General features: G+C 45.2%; 1 long non-coding RNA gene across 2 annotated transcripts in view; it reads right to left on the bottom strand.

Annotated features, from left to right (window-relative positions):
* Positions 1-1,259: 1,259 nt before the first annotated feature.
* Positions 1,260-15,799, bottom strand: part of LOC137533953 (uncharacterized) — a 404,091-nt gene continuing 389,551 nt past the window's right edge. For both annotated transcript variants that reach the window (XR_011024260.1, XR_011024259.1), the window contains 2 exons: positions 5,823-5,919; positions 1,260-1,710 (listed from right to left, as the gene is read on the bottom strand). This is a non-coding gene — a long non-coding RNA (uncharacterized lncRNA). The remainder of the gene's footprint in view (positions 1,711-5,822; positions 5,920-15,799) is intronic.

The raw sequence follows: 15,799 nt of genomic DNA, 5'->3' as shown, positions 1-15,799 counted from the left end.
GCATGATGAGATTTCTAATGTTGCTGTTCTCGTGCTTAGCATGCGCAGCTGGGAGGGGTTATCAGGACACAGGACAGTTAGAACTGTGTCTCATGCTCGCTGTCACCTCCTTTCAACCAAAAAGATGGCTGCCCCCATGAAAAAGATGGCTGCCCCCATGAAATCACAAACATTTGCCTGTTCTTTTAAAACAGGTTGGGTAAGAGATTATATTACCTATCTATTCTAATTAACATAACTAATGTAACCCAGAGCTGAAAATGTAAAACTATTTTATACATACCTGGGGCTTCCTCCAGCCCCATCTGCTCCGACCGCTCCCACGCTGCCGTCCTCCGCTGCCCGCAGCTTCGGGAACCGGGTCCCCGTGACTGACGTCACGGCCAGCTACGCAGGAGAAGTGCACCCTCTACGTATCTCTCCAGCGGCTGCTGGAGAGATTCGCAAACAGCGCACCTCTCTTATGTCAGACTGGCTCCAACTGACGGAAGTGCGGGGACCCGGTTCCCAAAGCTGCAGGCAGCGGAGGACAGTGGCCTGAGATCGGAGTGGATGGGGCTGGAGGAAGCCCCTGGTATGTATAAAATCTTTTTAATTTTTCAGCTCTGGTACACTTTAATGACAGTATGTTTGTTTAGGCTGAAGTTCCTTAATCCAAACTTCTTGTCTCCTACTAATCATTATCTCTTCATAGTAGCCAGCATGCAAAATACTGTGACTATGAGTGACCACAAGATGGCAGCAGGGCTCCATGACTTTAACTGTCCACCATGCTGTGATTCTAGCCACTAGGAATCAGCGTTGCTCCACTGGTGCCAGTATTTGAAATGATGTAACAATGTATGACCAATAGGTGTCAGCATAGCTTCAAGGCTGAAGTTACCAGACAGTGAGCAAAATGGTATCAACACTGCTCTATAGGTGCCTGTATTTGAAATGTTTTGACAATCTGTGACCACAAGGTGTCATATTTGCTCCATAGTTGCTCCTATTTGAAATGCTATGGCGGTGTGTGACCACAGGGTGTCAGCATGGCTCCATGCCTGGTACAGCCTGGCTTCTGCTGCCCCTTTTATGTCACTCTATGAGTCTCAGTAGTTTTATGATATGATTCTTTTATTGGGAATTTTGTGGTTTTTATTGCTTGCAGGAAATAACCTTCTCTGAGTACTACACACACTGTAATTTATGGCTCGGTGTCCTAAATAGTCACTCATGATCAGCGCTAATAAAATCTTTATTTTCTGTATAAAGCTGTGTGAAACTGATGTAATTGCTGCATCGTGTCTTGTGCAAGCAACGCCAAGACCCAGGGTCATGGCCTGCGAACCGCCAGAGGTCACGGGGTCATGGGTACGGCCTGGATCAGCACCTGTGGCCCCCTCGCTCTGCAGCTAGGGGCCCCGAGCCTCACAGGCACTCTCACATCCCTGTTTGTTTATGGAAGATGAGCAGCCCTGATTAGTCTTGTTAAACAGTCTGTAGGGGGCTCCGGTTGGAATAAAGCCCGAGGCCAGGAAGCAGCTGAGTGTGGCCTGAGCAGCAGGTGGTCACCAGGAAGAAATATGGCAGCCGTGCCGCCATAATGTGCTGATTATGGACAGCCAGTGCTTGCAGTTACCACCTGCTGCGTGGAAGCAAAATAAACCAAAGCCAGCGTAATGTATTAGAAGAAACAATCACACATCTTCAGTGATTCTAAAAGACGAACTGTAATAAAAAAGACATAATGAATTAGATTTGCTTATTTTTTACAATATTCATTTACAGATTATTTAGCCAGTGTTTGCCCATTGTAAAATCTTTCCTCTCCCTGATTTACATTCTGAAATGTATCACTGGTGGTGGCATCTTTAGTTCTGCCAGGTAACCTGTACGGAATGTTCATTACTGAGAGTTATGTGTACAGAGGGAGATACTGCTTGCTTAGCAGTTGGAAAAAGCCGTTATTTCTCATGATACAATAAGGTTCACAGACAGCAAACTGCCATACAGACCCCCCCCCCCCCCCCCCCCACACACACACACACACACACACAATGATCTAGTCAAGAAAAAGTAAAAATTCCATGTGGGAAAGGGGGTATCAGCTACTGATTGGGATGAAGTTCAGGTTTAAGGAGGAACTCCATTGAAAATACTGTAATAAAAAAAGTGCTTCATTTTTACAATAATTATGTATAAATGATTTAGTCAGTGTTTGCCCATTGTAAAATCTTTCCTCTCCCAGATTCACATTCTGACATTTATTACATGGTGACATTTTTACTGTGGGCAGGTTATGTAGCTGCTCCTAGCTGTTTTGGCTGTTAGAGACAGCTGTAAACAGCTAATTCCTGTCTGTGAACATTGTTACATTGTGGCAGTTTGCCCAGAGTACCGCGGTACTCAGAGCTTCTTGTGGGAGGGGTTTCACCACAATATCAGTCATACAGCGCCCCCTGATGGTCTGTTTGTGAAATGCAATAGATTTGTCACGTAAAAAGGGGTATCAGCTACTGATTGGGATAAAGTTAAATTCTTGGTCGGAGTTTCTCTTTAAGTTCCTCTTTGAGACAGAACCAAGCTGACCCATCCATGGAGTCCCGCTGGCATCTACTGCCTGGGAACGCATGTGCTGAGTACTGCACCCACTCCTGGCTGCAAATAGCAAGAAAAACATTGCAGTGTGTGACGCCTTCAGAGGCACATTTCATGCCATGTGGGTTGTGGAAGCCGTTTTGGTAGGGGCTCAGTGTACACATATACAGTGTATATAGAACACTATCCTTTATAGTTATCAAGAGGTCCTGCCTCTAATCTATAGATAGCACTCAGGACTAAAGGGTGCATACAAACATCCAAATTTGAGTGGTCATGATTGCCAACAGATGAGAGCCAACAGATTTGCGTACATGGTGTCTGAATTACACACCTGAAACAAGCATGTGGCTGGTGCAGGGCCGGGCCGAGGCATAGGCTGGAGAGGCTCCAGCCTCAGGGCGCAGTGTAGGAGGGGGCGCACAATTCATTCAGCTGTCATTCCTAATTGTGTATGAAGCAGAAAGAAATAAGAAAAGGGGATACATAGCGGTGACTGCAAGCCAGATAACTAGATATTAAGGTGTTGTGGGCCCTGTGGCCCTCTTAGTCTAATAGCAATCCGTGTGTGACAGCTGAGGTGGGAGGGATGGAGGGGCGCACTTTGGTGTCTCAGCCTTGGGTGCTGGAGGACCTTGTCCCTGCTCTGGGCTGGTGTAATCCAGTCAGACTTCAGTCAGAGTACCTGGTCTGCTGCATGCTTGTTCAGGGTCTATGGCTAAAAGTATTAGAGGCAGAGGACGAGAAGAGCAGCCAGGCAACTTGCATTGTTTAAAGGACAACTGAAGCAAGAGAGATATGGAGGGTGCCATATTTATTTCCTTTTAGGCAATACCAGTTGCCTGGCTGTCCCGCTGATCCTCTGCCTCTAATACTTTTAGCCATAGCCCCTGAACAAGCATGCAGCAGATCAGGTGTTCCTGACATTATTGTCAGATCTGACAAGATTAGCTGCATGCTTGTTTCTGGTGTTATTTAGACACTACTGCAGCCAAACAGACCAGCCGGGCTGCCAGGCAACTGGTATTGTTTAACAGGAAATAAATATGGCAGCCTCTGTACTCTTCTCACTACAGTTGTCCTTCAGCCTCCATATTTCTCTCACCTCGGGTTCCCTTTAAGTGTTAAAAGTGTGTACGTAGCTTTAGGCCTTCCATTGTTCTGTTCAGCACTATACTCTAACCTTAGTAAATTAGGGCAAAAAAAATATAAAGACAGCTGAGTTGCTAAGCTTCTCTGCTAGTAACTGAATTTGGCCATCTTTTTAAAGGGACACTTAAGTCAAACAAAAAAAATGCGTTTTACTCACCTAGGGCTTCCAATAGCCCCCTGCAGCTGTCCGGTGCCCTCGCCGTCTCCCTCCGATCCTCCTGGCCCCGCCAGCAGCCACTTCCTGTTTCGGTGACAGGAGCTGACAGGCTGGGGACGCGAGTGATTCTTCACGTTCCCAGACACATTAGCACCCTCTATGCTGCTATATGGTATATGATATATGCTATAGCAGCATAGATGGCGCTATTGTGGCCAGGAACGCGAAGAATCACTCGTGTTGGATCTGAGATAAACTTTTACACTTTGCATAATTGTGCCCCTTACATGTAGTTTATAGGGCATTCCTCAAGCCAAATACTTTTTTTTGTTGTTGTTTTAATACCCTAATTCCCTATAAACTAAACAAACCTCGCCCACAGCTTGTCCAGCACTAAGGCATTCTGAGTCCCATGTAGCAAGTGCTCATGGGAGCTCAGTCTGGGGAGGAGGGGACATTACCAGTAAGAGATTTCAGAGGCAAGGGGGCGGAGAGGGGAGGAGGAGAGGGGAGTGGAGTTTTCACAGGCTGAGGGGTGGAGTTGCAGAGCAGCTTGCTTGTGTGTAATGATCACAAACAGAACATGGCTGCTCTCATTGTTTCACAGGAAGAAATAATCATATACTTTTGGAGCTGTTTGCAGCTAGATTTGCTGTGTAAACTATCTAAACTTTAGATAAGATATACAGACAAGTTACTTGTTATAGTTAGTTTTTCATCTCAAATCCGCTTTAAACAACCAATAGGGATGCTTTAAAGGTCAAGTTAACTTTCCTCCTGACACAAGGGGGGTTACCTCCTGTCACCTGAACTAATTTGCCTAATGTTCTTGTGGATGTCACTCTGGAACACAGAAGATAATTTTGCCATGCGGTTTCCACCGAATCACCTCTGACCCGTGTATCATCACAAGTTCATTTTATATTGCTAAGGTTTACTTCTAGGTCATTTTAAGGCGTGCCTCACAGGCTGTCTGCATCATAATGTGCTGTAAATCTATGAGTCATTTTTGAGCTACTACTCAATAAGCACAAGTGGATTTTTTTTACATATTTGAATCTGATTTTCTCACATTATGTTGTAAAAGAAAAAAACAGCAGGGTTAGCACTAATATGGGGCAAACTGAGCAGTTTCCCAGGGCTCTGATCTAGTTAGGGGCCAATAAGTCAGGGATCACAGAAGTCACAACAGCCACAAAACACCAGGGGAAGGCCTGACTGGGGCCCTTTTCATACCCACTGCCTCAATGCAGGGGTCAACAAGGAAGTGTGAAAAATGCAATATTCTTGCATGTTACATCAGTGAGTTTCCACTAATCCTCTCCTGACTCAGTCATTTCCACCCAGGCAAAGGATCAGCACACCTCTTGGCAAGTAGCTTTTTTTTTAAAGTAGCTTTTTTTTAAAAAAAAAAAAATCCTTTTAAAATATGAACACGGTCAAAATTTCCCCTCTGCTCTTGTGTTTTTTAGGTGCCTGAAAGAGTTACTAAAAGTTACTTTCATTATCTCCTGGAGCCTTATTATATGACTTGAGACATTAGAAAGCTGTGCTCTCTCTCTCTCTAGCTGTGAGATTTTCCCTTTGATGTAGCACAGAGGATAAAACAATTTGTTCAGTAAGCAGAGCAGGGAGCTTATCTTGATGATAGCAGCATTGAACCTGAGCAGCAGAGATCTGTTTTTATCACATGCACTACTCTGCACCTATACTGGATATGACATCCCATGTACAATGGCTGCTTCTGTTAGTAGCTGTACCGTGTAATGGATTTATGATTTTTACTGATTTAGCTGAATTCTGTATAAGTTATTCAGATTCACAATGTACTGGTCACTAAAAGTACACTTCACACATGACAATAAGGCCAGTGTTAAAAAAAACTAAAACAAACAAACAAAAAAACACTAATATTTGACAAAAAGAAAAGTACCTCTTTCTTGTCATGAATATTTGTAGAGCCTTGTCTTTCATATTATTGTAGATTCAGGTTGAACATTGAGAGTCTGTTGTTTTCAGTCAGACGTGCCCTGCAGGAATGAGATAAGAGTTGGTATTATGGCACAGCTAAAAACATAGACTGCATATGTAATCAGCAGCCCATGTGCCCCTGTGCAGAAATATAATTACGTGTTACACATACTGTAGAAACAAGGTTTATGTCACGTTATGGCACACATTGATCGCATTATTTAAATTTAATTCTAGTGGACTTGATGTCTTTGGCCCCTTAAAGAGACTCTGAAGTGAGTCTTATGCTGAATACACATGGTGCGTTCCCGCACTTGATGCCCCACTCGATTCCCGTCGATTCCCAGCCGCTCGATTATTTCCGACATGTCCGATTCGCGTTTCGATGGATCGTTAGGTTGATTTGGCATACTTTACATGAGAATCATCGAAAACGCGATCGGAAATGCTCGGAAATAATCAAGAGGCCGGGAATCGAGCGGGGCATCGAGTGCGGGAACGCACCGTGTGTACCCAGCATAAAAGCATGTTGTTACTGGGTGCTGCCACCCTGACTGGACGTTGATTCAACATCCGCGCTAACGAACCGTCCTGACACGATCGTGCGCACCAGAGAGGGGAGATTAAGCTGTCATATGACAGCTGACATCTCCCCTCAGTGATCAGCAGCCATCGCGTATGGCTGCTGATCATGTGATCACTATGATCGCCAGCGGATCATAGTGATCAGTTACAAAGCTGCGGTGGTAGGGGGGAAAGAAGAGGATCTACTCACCTTCCTGCCGTTCCCCCGACGATCGGCGTTCCCCTGGCTTGATGACGTCATCAAGCCGCGACCCGAAACTTAGCGTCAGTACGAGACCGGAAGCCAGCGAGAGCGGAGGTGTCTACAGCTGCTTATCGCTGGAGCCTGGGAGTTGAGTAAAGGCTGCCAGCAATACGGGGGACACCTGGCCACCCAGGGGGACCATACCTACGTGCCCACAGTAGGGATCCGGCTGCCTCACCCCCCAAACGCGCCCCCCCCCCCTCATGTAAAATGCCTGGTCCTTAAGGGGGGGTAGGCAGCTGGTCCCGAAGGGGTTAAGGACCACAGATTTTTTTCTTAAACATTGAGTTGTTCTCACTGTGATCACATTATCAGGAGCCAATGCAATCAGCTCCAGACCGGTGTACGGAGCCAGCCCCGTTTCTAGGGGCATGCAGGCCGTGCAACCGTCCTGAGCAATATGAGGAGGGGGGGCGCTGTGATGGAGAGGGGAGCTGTGACGAGGGCAGCCATCAGGGGGGACAACTGACACTGCAGTGAGGGGCCCAGGGCTTGTGGGGGCCCTGGAAAGCGCTGGAAGGGCCGCATGTGCTGGCTGCGGGCCTGTGGCTCACTAACCAGCACACCGTGTTCCAGCACTGAGAGAAGAGTGACATCAGCGCTTTAACGTGGGGAACAGATGAGTGAGCCTGCTACAGCGAACTTTCTATACTGGGGCACCACCTATATCTGGCTACAGGCTACCTATACTGGGCCACTGCCTATACCTAGCTACATATACTGGGACTGGAACCACCTATACCTAGCTACCTATACTGGGGCACCACCTATACCTGGCTACCTATACTGGGGCACCACCTATACTTGGCTACGTTTACCGAGGACACCACCTGTATCTTTCCCCTGTCAGACTTGTCGGCCTGTGTCTGGAAGGCTGCCAAGTTCTTCAGTGTTGTGGTTCTGCTATGAACTCCCCCTTCCAGGCCACTCTATGCACATTGCCTGTTTATTATTTAGATTAGGGCAGCTTCTCTCTTCTCTCTTATCTTTTACAAGCTGGATAAATCGTCCTCTGAGCTGGCTGGGCTTTCACATACTGAGGAGTTACAGACAAGGGCAAAGCTGTTTGCAGGAAGAAAAGAGCAGCCTGAAACTTTAGTGTATGAGAACTGCAGGGGGAAAGAAACACACAAATGATCTCTTGAGATTCAACAGGAAGGGTGTATACAGCCTGCTTGTGTATGAATGTATTTTCTATGTGTGAACATACTGTACATCAACCTACTTCCTGTTTTGGTGGCCATTTTGTTTGTTTATAAACAAACTTTTTAAAAACTGTTTTTAACCACTTTTAATGCGGCAGGGAGCGGCGAAATTGTGACAGAGGGTAATAGGAGATGTCCCCTAACGCACTGGTATGTTTACTTTTGTGCGATTTTAATAATACAGATTCTCTTTAAAGCTTAAGATCCACCTGGAAGCTGAGGTGGCTTTTATCTGGTGAGCGTATAGAGAGACAGGAAGTGGGTGTATTGGAATGTGGCACGTATTGTTTCACGGACACATAGACACGGAGGTGGTGGTGTGCTATAGGCAATCTTCAGATTGAACGTTATCACCCTATGTAGAGTCTCTTTATGTGTACTTTCAGGTGCGGAGAGAGCAGCAGTAACTATTGGATTATTTGAACAAGCGAATCGTGAACAGGATTTGGGGACTTTAGGCGCAATTGTATATCTTGAATGTTCTCTAATTGAAAGGCGGTGTGCAGGGAAGGTCGGAAATGCCAATTTTCGATTTCACAGAAATTTCGATTTTTTTCAATTTTGCATTTTCCAATTTTCAAGGAGTATTTTATTAGTCATTTTTTTCCATCAGAGAATGATGCAAAAAATGTTATGATTGGTCTGTAATTAAAATTTTGCAGAAAAATTCTGCATTCTCAGTTTGGCCCAATGCTTCCGAGTTCCGTGACTGGGCTAAAATTACTGAGTTGCCGTAAAACGGAATTCTGCAGAATTCCAATTTCTGTTTTCTGATTTCCGTTTTCCAATTTGTGATCAAAAATGCAGATTTCTGATCGGAAATGCAGAAATTTCAATTCCGTGGAATGCAAAAGAGCATCCCTAGATCTACTAGATCTTTCAGATATTCCCAGCACACAGCACAGGAATGGAGGAATTTGAACTTTCTCAACTGGCTGCGCACACATATTCAAAGATAGTATTTGTGGTCTTTGGCTTAAAGGAAAAGTCTAGGAAGAAAAAAAAAAGAGCTACTTACCCAGAGCCCCCCCCCCCTAGCAGCGTCCTGTGCTCTCGCCGCAGCTCCGGTGGCTCTCAGTCCCCTCTCGTGCAGATGCCGACCTCGCCTGGTCGGCACCTACTGCGCCTGCGTGAGAGTCTCTCGCGGTTGCACTGACGTCATCTGGAGGATTCTGCTCAGGCGCAGTAGATGCCGACCTGGCAAGGCCGGCTTCTGCCCCCCCACCGGAGCTGCGGCGAGGGTACAGGGCGGATGCCAGGGGCTGGAGAAAGCTTCAGTTAAGTAGCTCTTTTTTTTTTCTTTCAGGACATTTCCTTTAAAAAATAATCGTTTTCGTGTGTATGCCTTCTTTTCAACAATTGGTCGTTCAAACCTTCCTGACAATTTTACCCCCTCCATGTAGTCAGGGGTGCCTCTAGTCATTTTGTCACTCCAGGCGAGAAAACCTGTGGCGCCCCCCCAGGAAAATAATCATAATGCAGCATCGTTTCACCAGAAAATAATCATAATGCGGCAGTGTTTCATCAGAAAATAATAGTAAGAATCGTAATTCACCAGAAAATAATCGTAATGTGGTAGTGTTTCACCAGAAAATACACTTATTGCAGCAGCATTTCACCAGAAATTAATCATAGGGCAGCAGCGTTTCACCAGAAAATAATCGTAATGGGGCAGCGTTGTCAGAAAATAATCGTAATGTGGAAGCGTTTCACCAGAAAATACACGTAAACAAACATAAAGCCGAGCATAAAATGGAAGAGAGTGCAGAGGAACAGAGAGGGGTAGAGACAGCATAAGATGGAAGAGGGGGCAGAGGAACAGAGAGGGGAGAGGGAGAGACAGCACAGCACTAAAGCACAGGTTTACAGCTTTACCAGCCTACAGCCTAACCAGCTTTCAAAGAAAACTCTAGTATCAAAAGAGCAGGGCACATTCTAGCAGTTATAACAGTACTGGGAGTCTGCAGACAGGACAGGAAGTGTTCTTAGCAGCCTGCCTGCATACCTTCTCTTCTGCCTGTGCATGCAGCTTATCATCTCTGGAGTAGTGATGGGTCGTTCACGAATGACAAGAGCCGGTTCTCAGTTTTGAAAGAGCCGATGCCTCAGCCGCCCCACAGAGCTCTGCTTTGCTCTGCAATAAAGGGCGCTGAGGCATGTTGGGAGATGTAGTCCTCCTCTTGCAGCTTGTAGGAGTGTATGGGGCGGAGCAGAGCAGTAGCAGGAGGGATTGCCCCAGTCAGAGAAGCAGTCTGGAATTGTCATGGAGACGGGGGCGGGGCTTTTACTCCGATTCTGAGTGGTGTTTAGTGATATTTAATGAAGAGCCGATTCAGAGCTGTAAGAGCCGGCTCTTTAATGGGAGCCGATTCAGAAGAGCCGATTCTCTGAAAAGAGCCGGAATTCCCATCACTACTCTGGAGCAGAAACTTCCCTTCTCCCGGGCTGTGTTGCTGTCTTGTGCGGGGGCCCAACACGGACACATCACATTCTTCTCTCTGTGACTGCATCTGTCCCCTGGCTGTCTCGCTCCAGTGTCTGTGTGCAGCCAGTGACACAGGTGGGGGGTCAGACTGTCGGGGGCATAAGCTGGCTGGCCGCTGGCTCCTGGTTTGACTGGCGTGGGGCGGAGTTAAAGGCTGGGCCACACGAGGTAAACACTTTACCTGTGTGGCTACTGAGAAGAAGGGGCACGGCTTTAAAGAAGGAGCCTGGCAGAGAAGAGCAGTATTGATTGCTCTATTGGCTGGGGAGAAGTGGAGGTGGAGGCACTGCTGAGCACATGGTAGCGTGCCGAGCACCGGGGACTGAGTCGGGAGTTAATATATTAAAAAAAAAAAACATGGTCACGGTAGCAGCGGCGGGGGAATGCGCCTCACCACCTCATGGCGCCTCACCACCTCATGGCGCCCCAGGCAACCGCCTATACTTGCCTGGTGGGTGGGACGCCCCTGCATGTAGTATGAGTGCAACAGATTTTGAATACTATGAATAGATGTGTGGGTAAGCTCTCAAACTACTTTGAAGTGGTAAAATTGGCCAATCAAAATTGAATGTCTGAACTTAGTTTTAACATAAAAAACAAACATACAAAGGGTAATACATTTATCCATTTATCAAGCAACTTTCCTAAAAAGTTACAGCAGCTGAACACAGAATTCAAAAGATAATATTAAGTGGCATTCAGTTACAACAATGACATTTGTAATGATTATATATATATAATATGTTATATAGCGTATTGTACTTAAGTGGCATTACCCCTTAATTATAAATTCCAGGCCATTATAAATAAAACAATTCAATTCCCAAGTTCAGGTTATTTGATGTACCTAATTAAAACATTAAAAAAATCACATTACCGGTAATTTGCAAAGGCATTGGGTAACCGTTAAAGAGACACTGAAGTCTCTTTTTTTTACCTTATTTTCTTATAAAGTCCTCTTCAGCATTAAATTCTAAGCGGATTTGCTGCATTCCCGCGGCAGAACGAGTGTTTTATTGCCCAGAAATAGACCTGCAAAGTTCCATGACTTTGCAGGTTGCAGATTTTGCTGCCCGGGGGAGACAGAGCTTTGCGCAGTAGCTCTGCCTCCTCTCCAGTCAATCTCCGCCGATCTCTGCCTCTTCTCGCCCCTCTCAGCGAAAGAAGACTGAGAGGGGCGGGGAGAAGCGGAGATCAGTGGAGATTGACTGGAGAGGAGGCAGAGCTACAGCACAAAGCTCTGCCTCTACCAGGAAGAAAAATCTGTGAGCCCAGGAACTTTGCAGGGCTATTTCTGGGCAATAAATCACTCGTTCTGCCGCAGGGATGTGGCGAATCAGCTTAGAATTCCGCTGAAGAGCTCTTTATAAGAAAATAAGGTAAAAAAAGTGACTTCAGTGTCTCTTTAAGCAGGCCATACACACATTGGTTCTTACCAGCATATTTGATCAATCTGACACTTAGAAATCTATAGTGCAACAAGCCGCATCAATCGTAGTTTTGATCTATTCATGGCAAAAAATGTATCAAAATTACTATCGGTCAGAAAAATCGTGGTAGGAGAGCAGCGGTAGCTCGATGGCCCATCGCGTTGCACGGAATCAAACAGTGCAACACTGCAGTTCAATAGATTTTTTATAGCTTCCATGGTGAAATCAATTGAAAATTTGTGCGCAGTGTAGAAGGTTAATCGATCCCCCGCTGATCCGATTCTAATCAGAAAGGGATCAACCTGTATGTCACAATGGGTGGCAATCTATGCATGTATGGCCACCTTTACTGCAATATAAATTTGACGTTACTTGTTGCATCACAGTTGGCCAGGGTATAACAGCAAACAATCTTGTAATGATCGCTGCTGCAGCAGCTATTGCTGGAAGTAGTAGTGCTGCAGCTCAGGCAGTTCTGATCTATTTCCATGCAAGCTGCATAGCTTTGTCTGTCTTTCCCTGCTGTCAGCTTGTGACTGATTATCATTCACCTGTGTGGGAATCTGCATGTCTGCTCCCATTGGATGACCTCAGTATAAAGATCTGCTTCCTGCAGGGTTTCCTTGGGTTTTCATAGCTTCAGCTTAAGCCTGCCTTGCTGTCGCTTTAGCCCCCGATCGTGTTTCTTGTTATAAAGATACTTTGCTGGTCTTTGCATCATATATTGGTTCATTGCCAATATATATGCATACCAGCACGTTTATTATTTTCCTTGTATTTGTGTTACGTTGATACATCGTACACGAACTGTTTATATCCTGTGTGCAGTTAGTCAGCTTTCCAGCACGTTTTGGTAGGTTGCGCGTACCGTGACCACCCGTGCTGAGGTAGTTACCCTGCTCCTGGTTCTGTTTGTGGATTGCGTTCATCTCTGCGAAGAGATAACGAATCCTTCTGAATCCTGTTCTGTTACCGTTTGTGGATTGCGTTCATCTCTGCGAGGAGATAACGAATCCTTCTGAATCCTGTCCTGTTACCGTTTGTGGATTGCGTTCATCTCTGCGAAGAGATAACGAATCCTTCTGAATCCTGTTCTGTTGCTGTTTGTGGATTGCGTTCATCTCTGCGAAGAGATAACGAATCCTTCTGAATCCTGTTCTGTTACCGTTTGTGGATTGCGTTCATCTCTGCGAAGAGATAGCGAATCCTTCTGAGTCCTGTTCCCTGTGTTACTCCATTCCTAGTCAGCGTTCCTGCTTATGTCATATATCGGTTCATTGCCGATATATACATATGTTAGTCAGACGTTACAAATAGTTTCATTGATAGCTGTAATTGTAATACGCTAGGAAAACATACTTATTGTATATTTATCTGTGTTACGTTCATCTATCTTAATCCTGCTATTTTCTGACAATCCTGTCCTGTCTTTGTGAGGCACGCCATCGCCGCATCGCATTGGCTGCCTCATTCCAGTCTGTCTGGTTTTGGACGCTTGCTGTCGCTAAAAAGCCGCTAGCTAGCAAGCGTTCATTCTGTCTACCTGTCCTGATCTCCTCAGTTCTGGTTTATGCGCTCAGCGCTACTTTGCGCTGAGACGTTATAACGAAAGCATTGTTTGTGGCTGTCAGATCTGCACCGGCTCTGTGCGCCACAATCTCCTATTGGAGTCAGTCCTCCCCTCCACTATACTAGGGATAGCCTGTTTCCTGGTGCTAGTGTGTGTACCTCCTCCACGCCAGCTCATGCGTTGCATGCTGACTGTGGAGAATACACCACCAAGCCTTACATTATGAAAACCCCATTACCAATCCCCATTGTGGGGGGGATTCCCAGAAAGTATGACACTGTTAATTATGGTTCCTGTTCCTTTAAGAAATTTGAAGAACTTAGCTCTGAAACAGAAAATGAGTTTTTCTCTGAATGTGCCAGGTTCCTGACCAATCCTGATCTCCAAGCGACTCCTGTTTCAACCTGGGCACTCCAACTAAGTTATATTTTGTTTAAAGGGGAATTATTCCAGTGGGCATTTGATGTTCTCAATCATTCCGATTTGAAAGATAGACCGCTGGAATTTCTAGCGTTTGTGATCCATAACTGGTTGCGCATAGATCCATTGCCTTTTCCTCTTAATGAACTCCTGGCAGCAGGCCAATCAGCTGCTCCTTCAATTGCTTGCAAGAATGAGCAGCAAGCAGAAAGTGTTACTGATAATTTTCCTGCAGCTTTGAATAAATCACCAGCAAGGTCAAAGGCAAAACGCAAACGTTCTAAGGCCACATACAGACATCAGACCATAGTCTTTGGAAAATGAAAGATCACAGACCAATCTTACCACCCTTCCTGTAGTATAAGAGCCATACTCTACACAGTCTTTTCTATGGAGCTGAACTCCACACCAGGAAAAAAATCTCTGCAGGCTGCTGCACACACAGATGCTGTACAGACACAAAAGATCAGTATCTGCAAAAGATCTGTTCCTGCCAAAAATCCATTCCTGCAAATTGCAATGATAGTCTATGAGATCTGCAGATCATCATACACACATGATTTAACTGACATTCATCTGCAGATCAGATCCACCAGGATGGATTTTCAGATCTGCAGATCTGCAGATGAATGTCAGTTAAATCATGTGTGTATGATGATCTGCAGATCTCATAGACTATCATTGCAATTTGCAGGAATGGATTTTTTGCAGGAACAGATATTTTGCAGATACTGATCTTTTGTGTCTGTACAGCATCTGTGTGTGCAGCATCTTGCAATGATTTTTTTCCTGGTGTGGAGTTCAGCTCCATAGAAAAGACTGTGTAGAGTATGGCTCTTATACTACAGGAAGGGTGGTAAGATTGGTCTGTGATCTTTCATTTTCCAAAGACTATGGTCTGATGTCTGTATGTGGCCTAAGAAACGTGTCCAATCTGCAGAATCGTTATCCTTAGCGACTGAGACCTATAATGAGATTCTGCCATTAACAGATAATGAAATGCAATTGTCTTTCAGGGGAGTTAAATGGACTTATAAAACTACTAATGAACTTTCCTCCCTGGCTAGGGAAAATAAAGATTTTTGTTTAAAAGAATTATCTGAGTATGATTATGATGAGATATTACAGAGTATTGAACAAATCAACTTATTTGTGAACCAAGGGAAGTTTGCATACACTACAGTTCAACACTTGCTACAGGTATTGGAAATTCTTAAGAATAAGGAATCTGCCAATCACCTGCTAATTAACCCTATACATGTGCCTGCCACAATCATATCTGCAGACTGTGATCAGCCTAAATGTTTCGCTGTTAAGTATGCATGGGATCCTCCATTCGAGAGGGGAGAGATGGAAGCCCTGGTCTGTGAATGGAAGAATGATTCAAGTTCATTTTGTCAATTTTACAGTGCAAAAAGTGAAATGGTATTGAACGCATGCATTAAGTCAGCCTATAACCTAATAGAGACTGGTGTGTGTAGGTATGACTGTGTGGCTCCTTTGATTGATGTGTGGGAACTGATTTTGGATGATTTTTATGTGACTCCGAATTCGCAAATTTGGCGTTCTGACCCGCCTGCTTCAGCACCTTTGGCTGATTCAGCAGGTGATTCGGAGCTCTTTTTGTGTGAAATTGAAGTTCCTGCAATTCCACCCTGTACCATGGATAACTCAGTGTTACTTCCCAGTAAAACAGAAGCCACTGATACATTCTTAACCTTGCCCTGCGCAAATTTCTCAGCAGAGAATCCAGAGGTCCTGCTGACTTCCGAGTCCAGCCTAGCCAGTACTCATGACTCTTTGTTTAGTGAAACAGACACCAGAAAAATCTTGCCTGTCTCTGCAAACACTTCTGCAGAAATTACCTGTGTTAATAAAGTTCAACTCCTGTCTGATCCAGCAGATGCCAATAGATGCACTACATCAGTTTCCGAGTCCCAGCAAATGAATGGTGATTCAGATGCGCAAACATTGTGTCTTGATCTTCCTGTTTCTACACC

The sequence above is a fragment of the Hyperolius riggenbachi genome, chromosome 10 (genome assembly GCF_040937935.1).
Source record: "Hyperolius riggenbachi isolate aHypRig1 chromosome 10, aHypRig1.pri, whole genome shotgun sequence".
Classification (NCBI taxonomy): Eukaryota; Metazoa; Chordata; class Amphibia; order Anura; family Hyperoliidae; genus Hyperolius; species Hyperolius riggenbachi.
The sequence above is the reverse complement of the archived record's forward strand: the minus strand, read 5'-3'. Positions and strand labels throughout refer to the sequence as shown.